This window comes from Lissotriton vulgaris, chromosome 6, assembly GCF_964263255.1.
Source record: "Lissotriton vulgaris chromosome 6, aLisVul1.2, whole genome shotgun sequence".
NCBI classification, from domain to species: domain Eukaryota; kingdom Metazoa; phylum Chordata; class Amphibia; order Caudata; family Salamandridae; genus Lissotriton; species Lissotriton vulgaris.
In genome coordinates, this window is record NC_141694.1 from 43,197,338 (window position 1) to 43,216,056 (window position 18,719).

Consider the following 18,719-nt stretch of genomic DNA (forward strand, 5'->3'; position numbering starts at 1 on the left):
TTATTAGATTCTGAGTTCATCTCATGACCAGGCAAGTCAACAACGTCTCCTCGGCGTGCTTCAACATCCTACGCATGCTACGGAAGATCTTCTGGTGGATCCCCACTGAGACCAGGAAGACCGTCACCCAGGCCCTCGTCACCAGCCGACTGGACTACGGCAACGCCCTCTACGCCGGTACCACCGCCAAGCTCCAGAAGAGACTCCAGCGGATCCAGAACGCCTCAGCCAGACTCATCCTCGACATCCCACGAACCAGCCACATCTCCGGACATCTGAGAGACCTTCACTGGCTCCCCGTCAACAAAAGAATCACCTTCCGCCTCCTCACCCACGCACACAAGGCCCTACACGACCAAGGCCCGAGCTACCTCAACAGCCGAGTCAACTTCTACGCTCCCAAACGCCACCTCCGATCAGCCAACCACGCCCTCGCCGCCGTCCCCCGCATCCGAAGAGCGACTACAGGAGGAAGGTCCTTCTCCTACCTGGCCGCCAAGACCTGGAACTCCCTCCCGACCGACCTGCGCCTGACCCAAGACCACCTCTCCTTCAGGAAGAAGCTGAAGACCTGGCTGTTCGTCGAGCAGTAGCGGCACCCCCCCCCACCCCCCAGCGCCTTGAGACCCTACGGGTATGTAGCGCGCTTTATAAGTGTCACTAATTGATTGATTGATTGATCTTACAACTCAAGGAACATATTATAGAGTTTATCAAATTGAATCTTAACTCCACCTTATCCACTGTTGTTTGGGATGCCTGTAAGGCTAGCATAAGGGGATTTGTGCAACAGTTTGTCTGGAGACAGAATTCAGAGTGTTGAAAAGCTACTAAAATGATGGCCACTAATATATTGTCACTGGAAAATCAATTGGCAGAAGCCTTGTGCCAAGGCTCCCAAAATACTGTTGAACTGGGATATAAACAAGTGAATCTTAGGTCTGCTATGAAAACCACTCTTAAAGAGAAAAGTAGTGTTAAATTACATAAATATCAACTGTCTCAATATGAGAGTGGTGACAAAATCGGAAAAATGTTGGCATATAAAGTTGCTGGCGATAAGGCCAAAACATTAATTAAGACAATAAAGGGATCTAACAACACTATTTACAATCAGCCTGCACAGATAATGGAGCAATTTGTTAATTATTATAGTACTCTGTATACTCCAGAAAATAATCCTACTTTAAATAGCATACAAATGTATTTGGATACTAATATGATAAAGAACAGAGAAACAGAAGGACTTGATCAATTGACTAAGAACATTACTATGACAGAGATCAGACTTGCAATTGCTTCTCTGCCATCGGGCAAGGCTGCTGGGGAGGACATGCTACCAGTAGAACTATACAAAATTTGTACTGATGAAGTACTCCCCCTCTTTTGTCAGGTAATTAATTCAATTGGCGAAGCCGGAAAGGCTCCTAACCACGGCCCCTTTCCAGTTAAAAAAAAAAAAAAAAATATTGAGGTTCAGGCCCTGGGGGATGAGGACCCCAGGGCCCAAAAAAAAGTACAAGAAGGGGGTCTACACAGCCCCCCTTCTTAAAGTTTTTTTTTTTCAAACGGGATCGGAGAGGAGGCCACGCCCCCTCCCTGCACCACTCTGCAAACACCCCCCTGGCGTGTTTGCAGAGGGGGAAGGAATTCCCCTTGAATACTGGGGGTCCCTGGGGGCCAAGTAGCCCACCAGGAACCTCAAGTATGCGCCCGGGGGCTGCCTTGCAGAGAGGTGTAATGAGGCCACACCCCTTTTTACACCTCTCTGCAACGCAGATCCTGGCGCTTACTGGAGGTTCCTGATGGGCTAGTTGGCCCCCAGGGACCCCCAGTATTCAAGGGGATTTAGTTCCCCCTCTGGAAACGTGCCAGGGGGCTGTGTTGCAGAGAGGTGCAATGGGGCCACGCCCCTTTTTACACGTCTCTGAAATGCAGCCCCCTGGCGCATACCGGGGGTTCCTGGTGGGCTAGTTGGCCCCAGGGACCCCCTGTATTCAAGGGGATTTAGTTCCCCCTCTGGAAACGTGCCAGGAGGCTGTGTTGCAGAGAGATGTAATGAGGCCATGCCCCTTTTTACACCTCTCTGCAGCACAGCCCCCTGGCACATACTGGAGGTTCCTGGTGGGCTAGTTGGACCCCAGTGACCCCCAGTATTCAAGGGGATTTAGTTCTCACTCTGGAAATGCGCCAGCGGGCTGCGTTGCAGAGAGGTGTAATGAGGCCACGCCCCTTTTTACAACTCTCTGCAACGCAACCCCCTGGCGCATACTGGAGGTACCTGGTGGGCTAGTTGGCCCACAGGGGACCTCAAGATTGAAGTGGAATTAATTCCCCAACTTAAAACGTGCCACAGGGTGTGTTTGCACACATGTCACATCAGGCCCCGCCCCCTTCCTTCACTATTGAGCAAAATATTCCTCTAAAATCAGCAGAACTACGAATTCCGATTTACTCACCTGTTGTCATGAGAGACGTCAGTGCTGCATCATTGAGCCCAGTACGGACCCTGAAAAGTAAATCTAATCGTTCTTACCAGTAACTTGAATTTCCTTCCATAGGAATCTATTGTGTGGTTTTCACCAGAAAAGTTTCTAAGTGTCTATTTTTGGAATGTAAAAATATTCCTCTAAAATTAGCCGAACTACGAATTCCGATTTACTCACCTGTTATCAGCAGAGACCTCAGTGATGCATCTTTCAGCCCACTACTGATCCTGAAAAGTAATTCTAACCATACTTACAGTAGCTTGAATTTCCTTCCATAGGCTAACATTGACTGGTTTCACTTGGAAATTCTTCTGTGGAATTTTGGAACTTTAATAAATTCCTCTAAATTCAGCCGGACTATGAATTCTGATTAACTCACCTGTTATCAGGAGAGACCTCAGTGCTGCATCTTTCAGCCCAGTACTGATCCTGAAAAGTAATTTTAACCGTACTTACCAGTAACTTGAATTTCCTTCCATAGGATATCATTGCCTTCTATATAAAGTATATATATATATATATATATATATATATATATATATATATATATTCCATCACAAACGCCGCTTGCCTGCTGAACTGCTTGGGGCGGGTGCATCCTTCGTGCAAACGGCAATGCATGTGTAAATATAGCTCCCAAAGGTGTCCTACTTCAAAAGACACTCTGGACACACTGGGGATTGTGTGAACAACTTTTAATTGCAACCAGCATGACGCGTTTCGTCTTGCGACTTCCTCAGACGCTGAATGCAAAGTTCAACAGCTTCTTGCTGTCAACAGTTTTTAAAAGTCAGCCTGGCTCCTCCTGTTCTGGCACAAGCGAAGAGGGACTCTTTCCATAGTCCTCCCCCTTCTGATTCACCTGGTTTTGGCTGCCATCTTGGAGTGTGTTTTGCGTTTGTCAAATGTGCAACTTCGATGTTCGTGGCTATGTTCCACTGGTTAAGTCTTCCATTGTTTTGGGTAGGAAACACACTGTTCAATTTGATGGTGCGATTTTGCCAGAAGTTGTTTGTGGAGCTTGTTGGTCCGCTGTGTCCCCTTCCGCCGGCCGCTGCTTTGGAAACCCGTGTCTGGGTAGACGATGTAAGTCATCCGTACTACCTTGCGTAAGTCGCAATTTCAGATAACGGGGTTCGCTTTCAACGGTGGTTCTAGCAGGCAGTATCCACAGATTCCATCACAAACGCCGCTTGCCTGCTGAACTGCTTGGGGCGGGTGCATCCTTCGTGCAAACGGCAATGCACGTGTAAATATAGCTCCCAAAGGTGTCCCACTTCAAAAGACACTCTGGACACACTGGGGATTGTGTGAACAACTTTTAATTGCAACCAGCATGACGCGTTTCGTCTTGCGACTTCCTCAGACGCTGAATGCAAAGTTCAACAGCTTCTTGCTGTCAACAGTTTTTAAAAGTCAGCCTGGCTCCTCCTGTTCTGGCACAAGCGAAGAGGGACTCTTTCCATAGTCCTCCCCCTTCTGATTCACCTGGTTTTGGCTGCCATCTTGGAGTGTGTTTTGCGTTTGTCAAATATGCAACTTCGATGTTCGTGGCTATGTTCCACTGGTTAAGTCTTCCATTGTTTTGGGTAGGAAACACACTGTTCAATTTGATGGTGCGATTTTGCCAGAAGTTGTTTGTGGAGCTTGTTGGTCCGCTGTGTCCCCTTCCGCCGGCCGCTGCTTTGGAAACCCGTGTCTGGGTAGACGATGTAAGTCATCCGTACTACCTTGCGTAAGTCGCAATTTCAGATAACGGGGTTCGCTTTCAACGGTGGTTCTAGCAGGCAGTATCCACAGATTCCATCACAAACGCCGCTTGCCTGCTGAACTGCTTGGGGCGGGTGCATCCTTCGTGCAAACGGCAATGCACGTGTAAATATAGCTCCCAAAGGTGTCCCACTTCAAAAGACACTCTGGACACACTGGGGATTGTGTGAACAACTTTTAATTGCAACCAGCATGACGCGTTTCGTCTTGCGACTTCCTCAGACGCTGAATGCAAAGTTCAACAGCTTCTTGCTGTCAACAGTTTTTAAAAGTCAGCCTGGCTCCTCCTGTTCTGGCACAAGCGAAGAGGGACTCTTTCCATAGTCCTCCCCCTTCTGATTCACCTGGTTTTGGCTGCCATCTTGGAGTGTGTTTTGCGTTTGTCAAATGTGCAACTTCGATGTTCGTGGCTATGTTCCACTGGTTAAGTCTTCCATTGTTTTGGGTAGGAAACACACTGTTCAATTTGATAATGCGATTTTGCCAGAAGTTGTTTGTGGAGCTTGTTGGTCCGCTGTGTCCCCTTCCGCCGGCCGCTGCTTTGGAAACCCGTGTCTGGGTAGACGATGTAAGTCATCCGTACTACCTTGCGTAAGTCGCAATTTCAGATAACGGGGTTCGCTTTCAACGGTGGTTCTAGCAGGCAGTATCCACAGATTCCATCACAAACGCCGCGTTTGTGATGGAAATTGAACAGTGTGTTTCCTACCCAAAACAATGGAAGACTTAACCAGTGGAACATAGCCACGAACATCGAAGTTGCACATTTGACAAACGCAAAACACACTCCAAGATGGCAGCCAAAACCAGGTGAATCAGAAGGGGGAGGACTATGGAAAGAGTCCCTCTTCGCTTGTGCCAGAACAGGAGGAGCCAGGCTGACTTTTAAAAACTGTTGACAGCAAGAAGCTGTTGAACTTTGCATTCAGCGTCTGAGGAAGTCGCAAGACGAAACGCGTCATGCTGGTTGCAATTAAAAGTTGTTCACACAATCCCCAGTGTGTCCAGAGTGTCTTTTGAAGTGGGACACCTTTGGGAGCTATATTTACACGTGCATTGCCGTTTGCACGAAGGATGCACCCGCCCCAAGCAGTTCAGCAGGCAAGCGGCGTTTGTGATGGAATCTGTGGATACTGCCTGCTAGAACCACCGTTGAAAGCGAACCCCGTTATCTGAAATTGGGACTTACGCAAGGTAGTACGGATGACTTACATCGTCTACCCAGACACGAGTTTCCAAAGCAGCGGCCGGCGGAAGGGGACACAGCGGACCAACAAGCTCCACAAACAACTTCTGGCAAAATCGCACCATCAAATTGAACAGTGTGTTTCCTACCCAAAACAATGGAAGACTTAACCAGTGGAACATAGCCACGAACATCGAAGTTGCACATTTGACAAACGCAAAACACACTCCAAGATGGCAGCCAAAACCAGGTGAATCAGAAGGGGGAGGACTATGGAAAGAGTCCCTCTTCCCTTGTGCCAGAACAGGAGGAGCCAGGCTGACTTTTAAAAACTGTTGACAGCAAGAAGCTGTTGAACTTTGCATTCAGCGTCTGAGGAAGTCGCAAGACGAAACGCGTCATGCTGGTTGCAATTAAAAGTTGTTCACACAATCCCCAGTGTGTCCAGAGTGTCTTTTGAAGTGGGACACCTTTGGGAGCTATATTTACACGTGCATTGCCGTTTGCACGAAGGATGCACCCGCCCCAAGCAGTTCAGCAGGCAAGCGGCGTTTGTGATGGAATCTGTGGATACTGCCTGCTAGAACCACCGTTGAAAGCGAACCCCGTTATCTGAAATTGCGACTTACGCAAGGTAGTACGGATGACTTACATCGTCTACCCAGACACGGGTTTCCAAAGCAGCGGCCGGCGGAAGGGGACACAGCGGACCAACAAGCTCCACAAACAACTTCTGGCAAAATCGCACCATCAAATTGAACAGTGTGTTTCCTACCCAAAACAATGGAAGACTTAACCAGTGGAACATAGCCACGAACATCGAAGTTGCACATTTGACAAACGCAAAACACACTCCAAGATGGCAGCCAAAACCAGGTGAATCAGAAGGGGGAGGACTATGGAAAGAGTCCCTCTTCGCTTGTGCCAGAACAGGAGGAGCCAGGCTGACTTTTAAAAACTGTTGACAGCAAGAAGCTGTTGAACTTTGCATTCAGCGTCTGAGGAAGTCGCAAGACGAAACGCGTCATGCTGGTTGCAATTAAAAGTTGTTCACACAATCCCCAGTGTGTCCAGAGTGTCTTTTGAAGTGGGACACCTTTGGGAGCTATATATATATATATATATATATTCAACAACAGCAATTTTTCATCACAAACCACCGGCAAGGCAGCTGAGCAGAAAAACCATGTGAGTCCCAATCTTCATTTGGCAATGTTTAATGGAAAGGCAAGTTCATCAAATCTATATATATATGTCCAGCAAAGTGATCTTGTGTACAGCGCGCTCTCTCAGTCGGTGCTATGCGTGGGAGCCGGACCCTGGCCCCGAAACCAATTTTACCAGCAAAGATGCAAAGCACTCAGGAATGGAAGTCTTAAGTTTGTTTATTCAGCAACAACAAACCCAACCAAGGCGTTTCAGCCTACTCGGCTTTGCTCACGGTTAGTGAGTTTTCTGTTTCTACACCTTTTAAGCCTAGTCTGTCATAATGGGGCATTCTGGGCAATGTAGTGTATTTTACTTTGAAATTCAAAATCATAATTAACAGAAAAAGAAAAGGGAATACTATGTACATTCGCTAACTCTTTTTGTGGAGGTTATTTTGGTATTGTTATTACACAATTCTGCCTTCATTGTTTTAGATTGTAATCTGTTTGACTGATCTTAAAGTCAACCTTTTTCACATTTATAGTCCATTTCAACGAGTTCAGTACTCATGTTCATATTTACATATTTTACAATTGTCTTGTGATTGATCCAATGGATTCGGTTACGTTAGACCTTGTGATTGAGTTTAGTACTCATGAGTTTCTTTTCATGGACAGTTTCTGGTGTACTGATTATTCCATTTTATATTACAGAATGGCAGTTCTATTGTTTCACAGCTTGAACCCTGTCATTCAGCTCCCAACAGTCCTTGGTTCGCAATTTGCATTTTATTCCAGATGGGTGTAAAGCTCCTCGTCATTGTTCATCCCTCTCGGGGCCTTAGTTTTGAGTCTTACAATAAATTTGGATTCCATTTGACGCAATGTTCTGGTTCTATTTCCACCTCGTTCATTTAAGGTGACTGATTTTATGCCATAGTAACACATTTATTTCCATTCTCCCTTCTGGCAAAGCATCATATGTTTCGCAGTTGCATAAGATAAATCTTTATTTTTCACTGCTCTGATGTGTTCCAGGATGAGTTTGCGCAGGGTGCAGGTTGTACTTCCTATATATTTACTGCCGCATTCACATTTGATGACATATATCACGTATGTTGAAGTACATGTGATTTTTTCATTTATGGTGATGGTATTCCCATTTGGGTCAGTTATGGATTTTTTATTTTTTCGAATCTTGCACGCCTTGCAGGAGTTGCATTTGCAGAATCCATTTTGTTGTGTGGATAGCCAATTATTGTCGATTTTTTGGTTGAAGTGACTTTTCACAAGCATATCCTTTAATGATTTTGTTTTTCGATAGGTTACAGTTGGTTTTGGTCCTACCAGTTTTCCTATTTCAGGATCTTTTTCTATTAAGTGCCAGTATTTTTTCAATTTTCCCACGATTTTGCCACTTTCTTTACTGTATGTTGTGACAAAGCGTGGTTTTTCTTCTTCTGTTTTTTTTTATTTTTGGAATCAGGATCTCATCTCTTGTTTTTAGATCTATTCTTATTTGCACTTTTTCAAGGTATGATCTTTATATCCTCTGGCTTTCAATCTTTCCAACGACTCCTCTATCTTGTTTTCAGCATCTTCAGCTTTTGAGCAGTTTCTTTTCATTCTCATGAATTCCCCGTAGGGGATACTTGCCATCAATGGTTTTGGGTGGAAGCTAGTTCCATGCAATATGCTGTTTGAAGAGGTTTCTTTTCGATAGAGTGTTGAGTGAATTTCATCCTTCTCTATGTAGATCAATGTGTCGAGGAAAGCAATCTGTGTCCTGCTCGTTTTGCACGTAAATGATAGACCTATCTGGTTATTGTTTCGTTTTTGAAAGTAACTCCTAAACTCATTTTCATTACCGTTCCAGATTAGGAAAAGGTCATCAATGTAGCGGACCCATAATATGATTTTGTCCAGATAGTCCTGATTGTCTGTATTCCATGCCACCAATTTTTCCCACCAGCCCATTGTGATATTAGCGTAGTTGGGAGAAAATGATATTCCCATGGCGGTTCCACAATTTTGTTGAAACAGGTTTTTATTAAAAAAGAAGATGTTATTTTTTAAACAGATTTCTATCATGGTTAATAGCATACGTGTGTGCTTCATTTCCGTGATACTCCTTTGTTGTAAGAAATATTTACAGGCTTGTAACCCTATTTCATGTCAAATAGACGTGCATAAGGATACAACATCAATAGTTATTAACATTAATTGTTCATTCCATGTCACTCCATTCAAAATTCTCAAAAAATCCCCGGTGTCTTGGATGTAAGAGCTCATGCTCCGTGCAATAGGTGCAAGATATTGATCCACATACTTGGAAAGATTTTCATACAAGGAATCACATGACGATACAATCGGTCTTCCCGGGGGTTGATGTAGAGTCTTATGCACTTTTGGTAAAAAGTAAATAGTAGGGATTACTGGGAAGTCTTTGGTAAGAAATTTTAGTTCTTCATCATCAATCAAATTATCATTGTGCCATTTTATTAGATTTGAATTTAAGTCTATTGTCATTTTGTTTATGGGATTACTTTGCAATTTTGTATAATTGTCTTTGTTATCAAGTTGTCAATAAGCCTCTTCTATGTAATCCACTGTGTTCAACAAGACAATATTGCCCCCTTTGTCAGCGGGTTTAATTGTTAGTTCCTTGTTTTTCATTAGATTTTCAATGGCATTACATCATATTGTGATGTAATATGTGACGTCATCAGCAGTGCATTGCGGGCGCACAAGTTATAGTTAGCTGAACTAACTATAACGGGGGAATTTCATTGGTTTTAAATGAGTAAAATGTCCAGTTAACTATAACATGTGTCAAACCTATGTTTTTTTCAGTGAATATATATATATATATATATATATATATATATATATATATATATATATATATATATAATGCTCCACACTCCTCCAGGAAATTCCCCCAAGGAAGACAGCACTCACGGGGCAGGTTACAAAGATTTGTTAAGCCGAGAAACGTCAATCACCACCATATTTAAAAGTCATACAACACGTTTACAAAAGCCGGGCTGAAGACGGCTGATAGCCAAAAACCGGTCCTAGGATGCTTGATTCCGGTCCAGGAAAGACATGGCTTGGCAGTTCGGGCTGGACTAGTCCCATGAGGCACAGGGTCAAGGCTGATTTGCATATGGCCATGTCTGAACTGGGGTGGTGTGGAGTGCAAAACAACGAAGGGTTTAGGCCCAGATCTCTGTACTGGTGTCAGACAAAGTCTTCCTCAGGATGTGATGTGATGCTATAAGGGCCCACCTCTTGATACCTTCAATTCTGATTGTAATAATTACACAGAATATTGAAGTGATCAAGCGGGGGGAAAAGGGGATTAGGAAGGGAACAGCTGGGAAGGAGATCTGAAAAGGAAAAGTTATTGATGCATATATTCTATTGCTTTACTTAACCAAAAAAATAACATTAATCATAAGGTCTTTGCTATCCATAGACCTGATCAGCTTTAATGAAATCTACTTCAGTATCAGTAGAAAAAGGCTGTTCTTACACATGTGCTCATACACTAGTAATTTGACTTCCTTTCTTGATATTTAGTTTTTTCAAGCAGGATTTTTATAGGGTTTTTTGAACACCAAAAGTAAATATACGCTCGGGAAGTGAGTCTTAATTGTATATGTAAATAACTCCTTTACATACTTCACAAAGCATATACAAGTTGCAGATTCAGTTAAAATTCACAATTATTCTAGGAAAGATTAAATGCGTCACAATACTACAAAGAACAAAGAATTTGTGACTGCACCTCAATTACTCAAGGTACATCGAATGCACCGTAATTTACTTAGAAATGAACATGAAATGCTTTGTTCAACTTATTCCTTTTTCATCCGAATAAGTCTTATTTCAAAACTTCGAAATTTACCATGGAATCTTAATTAGACTTTATTTGCCTCCTACCTGTAGAGTACGACCTACTCTACTAACTTGGAGGGCGTGTCAGCTCCACCAGACTCTCGAAGGTGTCCTTTTCTGAGGGAAATGCCAGGAAACTGCTGCACCGATGCAAAGTTCAAAACGATACTGCTGCCAGGATCAGTCCACTTACCGCTGCTACTCCGCTATCCAAAAGGCCTCTCAAGACCTAAAACACAATCGGAGCTCCGGAGACAGGCTGCCTCTCTTACTAAGTACGCAGAATAGTGAGCACAGAAGATTGGGCGCGGTCGCATACATTGACGTGACTACGCCCTTGCCAAACCTCGCGCATGCGACAAGGTTGTCAAACCTCACGCATCTGGCAGACAATATAAATACAATAAGCGCTTTGCACAAACTGAAACAGAATGCAATGGCCATCCTTACAAACAACGTTCTTTTGAACATTTCTGCCACCAACGTCCTCCCAGAGATAACTGGTGCATTTTACCAAATAATGGCACCAAACATAGCGGGAGATAGAAACCTCTGCTGAGTGGGGCAGGCCCTAGACCGCAAGCCGCCCTAGTCCTGACAGTACCTCCCCCTCCCTGGAGTGGTCTAGGGCCCGGCTTTGAAGGATGGAGGAGGTGGATGTGTCGCAGCAAACCAGAGGCACGAATGTTTTCAGCCGGTTCCCAAGAGTCATTCTCAGAACCATATCTTTTCCAGGACACCAGATACCACAATTTTGTGCCTTTACGTTTAGAATCCAATATGTTCTGTACTTCATATTCCCAGTTGCCATGGACCAGGATGGGTGCCGGTCTAGGTGCTATATCTTGTCTGGCTGGTTTTAAAAAGGAAGTATGAAACACAGGATGGATTCGCAAAGTCTTGGGTAGTAGCAATTTGAACGTTACTGGATTGACTTGACGAATTATTGGATATGGACCTGTAAATTTGGGGTGAAACATGTGTTTGTGTTTGAAATTCAAATTCTTTGTAGATAGCCATACCCTATCTCCAGGAACATACTGCGGACCTGATCGATGACGTTTATCATATTGTTTCTTGTATTTTTCTTTGCTTTGTAACAAACGTTTGTGAATTTGTTGATGAACAGTTTGCATGAGTTGTACAGTGTCTTGTACAGCAGGTGTATCACTCACTGTTTTGGGCAAAGTAAAAGGAATAGTATTAGGAATGTAACCATAAAGAGCTTCAAAAGGAGAAGATCCTGTAGATGAATGAGGCGATGTGTTATAAGGTATTTCTGCAATCCAAAGCAAATCTAACCAGGACCTTTTGGAATCTGCACCATAACATCTCAAATATTGTTTTAGTGTTTGGTTTAAACGTTCGGTTTGACCATCCGTTTGCGGATGATAACTGGTAGACATGTTTGAGGAAACTTGCAAACTAGGACACCATTGTTGCCAAAATTTAGATGAAAATTGAGATCCACAATCTGATAGAAGCACTGAAGGTAATCCATGTAAACGTACTATATTTTGCAAAAATATTTGTGCTAATTGTCCAGCAGTTGGCAACCGCTTGCACGCTATGAAATGAGCATATTTTGTTAGACTGTCTACAACAACTAAAATGACTGAATGTAGATTGATCTGTGGTAGATTCGCAATGAAGTCTAAAGAAATATGTTCCCATGGTTTAGTTGGTGTTGGTAATACGTGTAACAAACCTTTTGGTTTAATATGATCAGTTTTAAATCTTGCAAAAGTTTTACAATTTCGAGCCATATTTAAAACATCTTTTTGTAAAGTTGGCCACCAAAATAATTTTTGTACTTTTTTTACAGTATTTTTCGGGCCTGGATGTCCTGCCATAGGAAGAGAATGTAACCAATTGAACACAGTTTCTTGTAATTTTTTGGTAGGAAGATAAACCTGCTTTCCATGAAAAGGTATCCCTTCCTTGATAGATTGATTGTTATCTTTGTCCTGCCATTGTTTCCACTCAGATGGGGGAAAGTTTTCATGAATGTTATCTAGAAATTGATCTGCGGTCAAAAAACAGATTACTTTGTCTGGATCGATTATGGCTTGTGGAGCCCCTTCAAACCTGTGCAAAGAAGAGTCTTTTCTGGAAAGTGCATCAGCTTTTTTGTTGTCTTGTCCTGGACGATAAGTTACTACAAAATCATATTCTGCAAAGAACATCATATATCCTAACTGTCGAGGTGTTAACATTCTGGCAGAACTCATGAACTGCAATTTTCTATGATCTGTGTATACTGTCACAGTAAATTTTGTTCCCATTATATAGTGTCTCCATTCCTTGAAGGCTTCAAGTATAGCAAGCAACTCCTTTTCCGCTATAATGTAATTTTGTTCTGCAGAATTCAATTTTCGAGACATATATGCAACTAGGTGCATTTGCCCTGTGTTGTTGTGCCTTTGAGATAAGATGGCTGCAATAGCTACGTCAGATGCATCAGCTTCTATTATAAAAGGTTCGTTAACATCAGGATGCATTAAAAACGGAGCGGCTGTAAAAGCTTTCTTCAAACTCTGAAATGCATCATTGGCTTCTGAAGTCCATTCGAATTTCACATTTTTTCTTAACAGACGAGTGATTGGAGCTACCACTGCAGAGAAATGATCAATAAAGCGACAATAGAAATTTGCAAAGCCTAAAAAACATTGCACGTCTCGAACTGAATGTGGAATTGGTCATTCTGCTACTGCCTGAATTTTTCTATCAGTCATCTTCATGCCAGTTGGTGTGAGCAAAACTCCCAGAAATTCAACTTCAAAAACATGAAAGTCACATTTAGATAATTTGCAATACAAATTATGTAATTGTAAAGTACTTAGAACTTGCTTGACATGACCCTCATGTTTTGCTATGGAATCAGAATAAATCAAAAAATCATCTGTATAGACGATAACAAAAAGATCCAAATATTCTCTCAAAACATTGTTTAAAAAAAATTGGAAAGCTGCTGGAGCGTTACATAAGACAAATGGCATTACTAAGTATTCAAATAGTCCATATCGAGTCTTGAATGCTGTTTTCCATTCATCTCCATGTCTAATGCGCCACAAATGATAGGCTCCTCTAGGGTCAAGTTTCGTGTAGATTACTGCTATTTTTACTTGATCCAAAAGAACTGGGATCAGCGGTAAAGGATATTTGTTCTTGATTGTAATTTTATTCAACGCCCTATAGTCAATACATGTTCTTAATTCCCCATTTGCTTTTGAGATAAAAAACAAGGGTGAGGCAGCTGGTGACTTAGAAGGGCGGATAAAACCATTTTCCAAATACTGATCAAGATATTGTCTCAGATGTTGATTTTCTTTTTCAGACAAAGCATATATTCTGCAATTTGGTACACATGACCCTGGTATGAGATCAATTTGGCAGTCATAACTACGATGAGGAGGAAGAACTGCTGCTTTTACTTCACTGAAAACCTCTTTGTACATTTCGTAAGATGTTGGTAGGATTGTCTCTTTTTCCTCAGCAGTTGCTATTTGACTAACTGTAGATTTTAAAGACTTTAAACAGGATGAATGACAAAAATCAGAGAGAAAAACAAGTTCCCTTTTCTGCCAATCAATTGCCGGATTATGCAAACAAAGCCATGGCATTCTTAGAATAAAACCATACTGAGGTGCTTGGATTACATCAAATTGAACTTCCTCCTTGTGTTGTTGTTGTTTTGAATCCTCATAAAACATAATCACTTTAGAAGTTTGCATGGTTACAGGGCCTCCTGATAATATATTTCCATCTACTGCTTGTACTATTTCTGGTGTTTCTTTCTTTTCACAGATTATACATAATCTTTGTGCAGTTTCTAAATCTACGAAATTTCCTGTGGCTCCTGAATCGATTAAAACTTCCATTTGACAGATTTCATGAGGTAATTGTATTTGTACTGCAAGTCGAAAATGAACTTTATAATTGGACACACAAGAGTTTATTGAAGGGAAGGCGATGGTTCCTAAGAGATCCCCCTCTAAACATCTTGGGCATATTAGTTTTCCAACCTTTGATCTGTTTTATCAATAATTGCTGCCTTGCTGATACTTGGAGACTTCTCTTTAGGTTTCATCAAACAGTCTTTCACAAAATGTCCTTTTCGACCGCAATAAAGACATTGTCCATTTTTTCTTCTGTTGTCTTTTTCTTCTTTAGACAATGGCTGTCTAAGTGTCCCGATTTCCATTGGTTCGGATGTTGATTCTACGTTAGCAAATTGAGTTTTAGATCTATTTTCTATTTTCCAATTTGGTTTGTCACTTCTTTTCTTGTCTGTTCTTCTTTCTAAAAGTCTGTGGTCTAAACGTAAAGTTAGATTAATCAATTCTGAACAAGCTGTTGGTTGCGGATCAATTTGAGCCAGGACATCTTTTAAATCGTCTTTCAATCCCTGATAAAAAAGAGCAGCACTCTTCTCTTCTAGCCAAGAGGTCTCAGCAATGAGTCTATTGAAATGTGATAGATAAGAAATAAGATCCCTATTTCCTTGTCTTAACTGCAATAATTCTCAATCTGCAGATAAAGTCACTGTTCTTCTATCAAATACTTTTTCAAATTCCTCAACAAAGCGTCACCAGTTATACAATAAGGTACTATCTTGTCTGACCAATGGTACTGCCCAATTTGCAGCATCTCCGGACAGATAAGAAATTAAAAATGCTATTTTAGACTGGGTGGGTGGGAAAGGCTGCTGGTCTACAGGAAAAGTGTAATTCAATCTGAGTCAGAAAGATTTGCACCTTAGAAGGATCTCCAGAAAAACGTTCAGGAGGTGCCAAAAGAATTTGTGGAGGAATAGTAACTGCAATGTTTATAGATGCCCTTGCGCCAGTGTCTTGAGCATCATCTGGAAGTGGGGTATTTAGACGCTGAATATGGTCTACCTTATCAGAAAGTCATGCTGTAGCATTCAAGGTTTCATTTAAATCAGCCTGCATTTAAACAATTACCGTCATCAAATCATCTAAGTTGGCCATTATTACACCACAGTCAGACCGGGAGGAAAATGATTTGTGGGCTCACTATTCTGTCAGACGAAGTCTTCCTCAGGATCTGATGTGATGCTATAAGGGCCCACCTCTCGATACCTTCAATTCTGGGGGGAAAAGGGGATTAGGAAGGGAACAGCTGGGAAGGAGATCTGAAAAGGAAAAGTTATTGATGCAAATATTCTATTGCTTTACTTAACCAAAAAAATAACATTAATCATAAGGTCTTTGCTATCCATAGACCTGATCAGCTTTAATGAAATCTACTTCAGTATCAGTAGAAAAAGGCTGTTCTTACACATGTGCACATACACTAGTAATTTGACTTCCTTTCTTTATATTTAGTTTTTTGAAGCAGGATTTTTATAGGGTTTTTTGAACACCAAAAGAAAATATACTCTCGGGAATTGAGTCTTAATTGTATATGTAAATAACTCCTTTACATACTTCACAAAGCATATACAAGTTGCAGATTCAGTTAAAATTCGCAATTATTCTAGGAAAGATTAAATGCGTCACAATACTACAAAGAACAAAGAATTTGTGACTGCACCTCAATTACTCAAGGAACATCGAATGCACCGTAATTTACTTAGAAATGAACATGAAATGCTACGTTCAACTTATTCCTTATTCATCCGAATAAATCTTATCTCAAAACTTCGAAATTTACCATGGAATCTTAATTAGACTTTATTTGCCTCCTACCTGTAGAGTACGACCTACTCTACAAACTTGGAGGGCATGTCAGCTCCACCGGACTCTCGAAGGTGTCCTTTTCTGAGGGAAATGCCAGGAAACTGCTGCACGGATGCAAAGTTCAGAACGATACTGCTGCCAGGATCGGTCCACTCACCGCTGCTACTCCGCTATCCAAAAGGCTTCTCAAGACCTAAAACACAATCGGAGCTCCGGAGACAGGCTGCCTCTCCTACCAAGTACGCAGAATAGTGAGCACAGAAGCTTGGGCGCAGTCGCGTACATTGACGTGACTACGCCCTTGCCAAACCTCACGCATGCGACAAGGTTGTCAAACCTCACGCATCTGGCGGACAATATAAATACAATAAGCGCTTTGCACAAACTGAAACAGAATGCAATGGTCATCCTTACAAACGACGTTCTTTTGAACATTTCTGACACCAATGTCCTCCCAGAGATAACTGGTGCATTTTACCACATAATGGCACCAAACATGGCGGGAGATAGAAACCTCTGCTGAGTGGGGCAGGCCCTAGACCGCAAGCCGCCCTAGTCCTGACAACTGGGGTGAATGTATAACATTGTTCTGCATTCTGTCCATCAACTGTATTTTTTGCATTTGTCACCCCGAGTGGGATGGGTTTATTTATTTATTTATTTTATTTATTTTTGGAGTTTTCTATAGCGCTGGCCAGACCCGAGGGTATCGGAGCGCTTTACAATCGGCTGGAGGGAACAAGTGTAGAGCGGTATATCAAGAAAAAGTTTCATACAAGTTCAAGGATTAACATTGATATTTGGCGCCTGAGGGGCTTGTTTGAGGTACTGATTATGAGGTAGACATAGTTGCAGGGTGGGCTGCTGAGGTAGAGTTCGGGAATGCGCGGTTGAGGTAGAGGATTTTTAGGCGTCTCTTGAAGTCTGGAAAGGAAGCTGTAGTCCTGATATCCACTGGGATGGAGTTCCAGATTTTTGGGGCATTGCCGGCAAACGAGCGAGTTGCAGTTTTTTGTTTCCAGGTTCTCAAGGGGATGAGTAGTAGGGAGTTTGAACTTCTGAGGTTTCTGGATTGGCCCGCTCTCTTGAGTTTGGAGGCTAGGTATTCCGGTTTCCCGAGGTGCAAGGCTTTGTGTGTAAGACAGGCCATCCTGAAGCTGGCGCGCATTTCCATTGGGAGCCATTTTAAGTCTTTGAGTGCGGGGGATATGTGGTCGAATTTCTTTGCCCCCGAGACCATTCTGGCAGCTGCATTGAGGGTAGTTTTCATTGGTGCAAGGTGTGAAAGGGCTGTGCCTGATAAGGTTGCGATCCCATAGTCCAGTCTGGACAACACCAGAGATTGGGTGGCTAGTTGGAGATCCCTTTGTGGGATGTGCGGTTTGATTTTGTTGAGGAGTTTGAGATTGAGGAAGGCGCTCTTTGCAGAGTTCTTAATGTGGTTTGACATTGAAAGTTTATGGTCAAGGGTGATTCCAAGAGATTTTACTGAGTTAGTCAGAGTGAGATTTCCATTGAGAGCGTCAATAGCTTTCACCCATTCTGTGATTTGGGGGTTGTTGTCCTTATTGGAGATGAGGAGGAGTTTGGTTTTTCCTTGATTGAGTTTGAGGTGGTTCGTCCCAAGCCAGGCTTGGATTTCTTTGAGAGTGTTGTTGAGCCTTATGATGTCGTTGAAGGAGGTGGTTTCTATGTAGATCTGTGTGTCATCTGCGTAGAGATGGAAGGGGATGTTGGCTTTCTTCAGTATGATGGTGAGGGGTACCATGTATATGTTAAACAGTTGGGGGGAGAGAACGGATCCTTGGGGAACCCCTCTGGTCACAGGGAGAGGGTCGGATGTGAAGGATTTTATTTTGACTCTTTGGAAGCGGTTCTGAAAGAAGGAGTCAAACCATTGCAGGACCACATCGTTTGCACCAACTCTTTCCTTGAGGGCCTTGATGAGGAGCTTGTGGTCAACCGTGTCGAAGGCCGCTGACAGGTCTAGGAGGATGAGTAGGCAGCACTGATCCGCGTCAAGGGAATTGCGGATGTCATCTATTATGTTCAGTATTGCGGTTTCAGTGCTAAATCCTTTTCTGAAGCCCGATTGATTCTGGTCAAGAAGGTTGATGTTGTCGAGCTGTTTGTTGAGTTGCCGTAATACACACTTTTCTAGGATTTTGGCTAGGAAAGGCAGACTTGAGACTGGTCTGAAGTTGTTGAGGCCGTTGGTGTCTAAGCCTGGTTTCTTCAAGAGAGGAGTTACCTGGCCGACTTTGAGGCAGTCCGGGACGGTGCCAGTCTTTAGGGAGCTATTGATGATTTCACACCAGAGTGGAGCAAGGGTGAGTTTGAGGTCTTTGGCCATTTGGGAGGGGATGGGATCGAGGATGTGGGAGGAGGGTTTGGAGGATGAGATTAGGTTGAGGATCTCGGCTTCATGGACGAGGTCGAAGGAGGACCAGGCGGTAACAGTAGGATCTGTGGAGAAGTTTTCTGTTACTGTTGGATTGATGTTGGTAGCCAAGGGAGG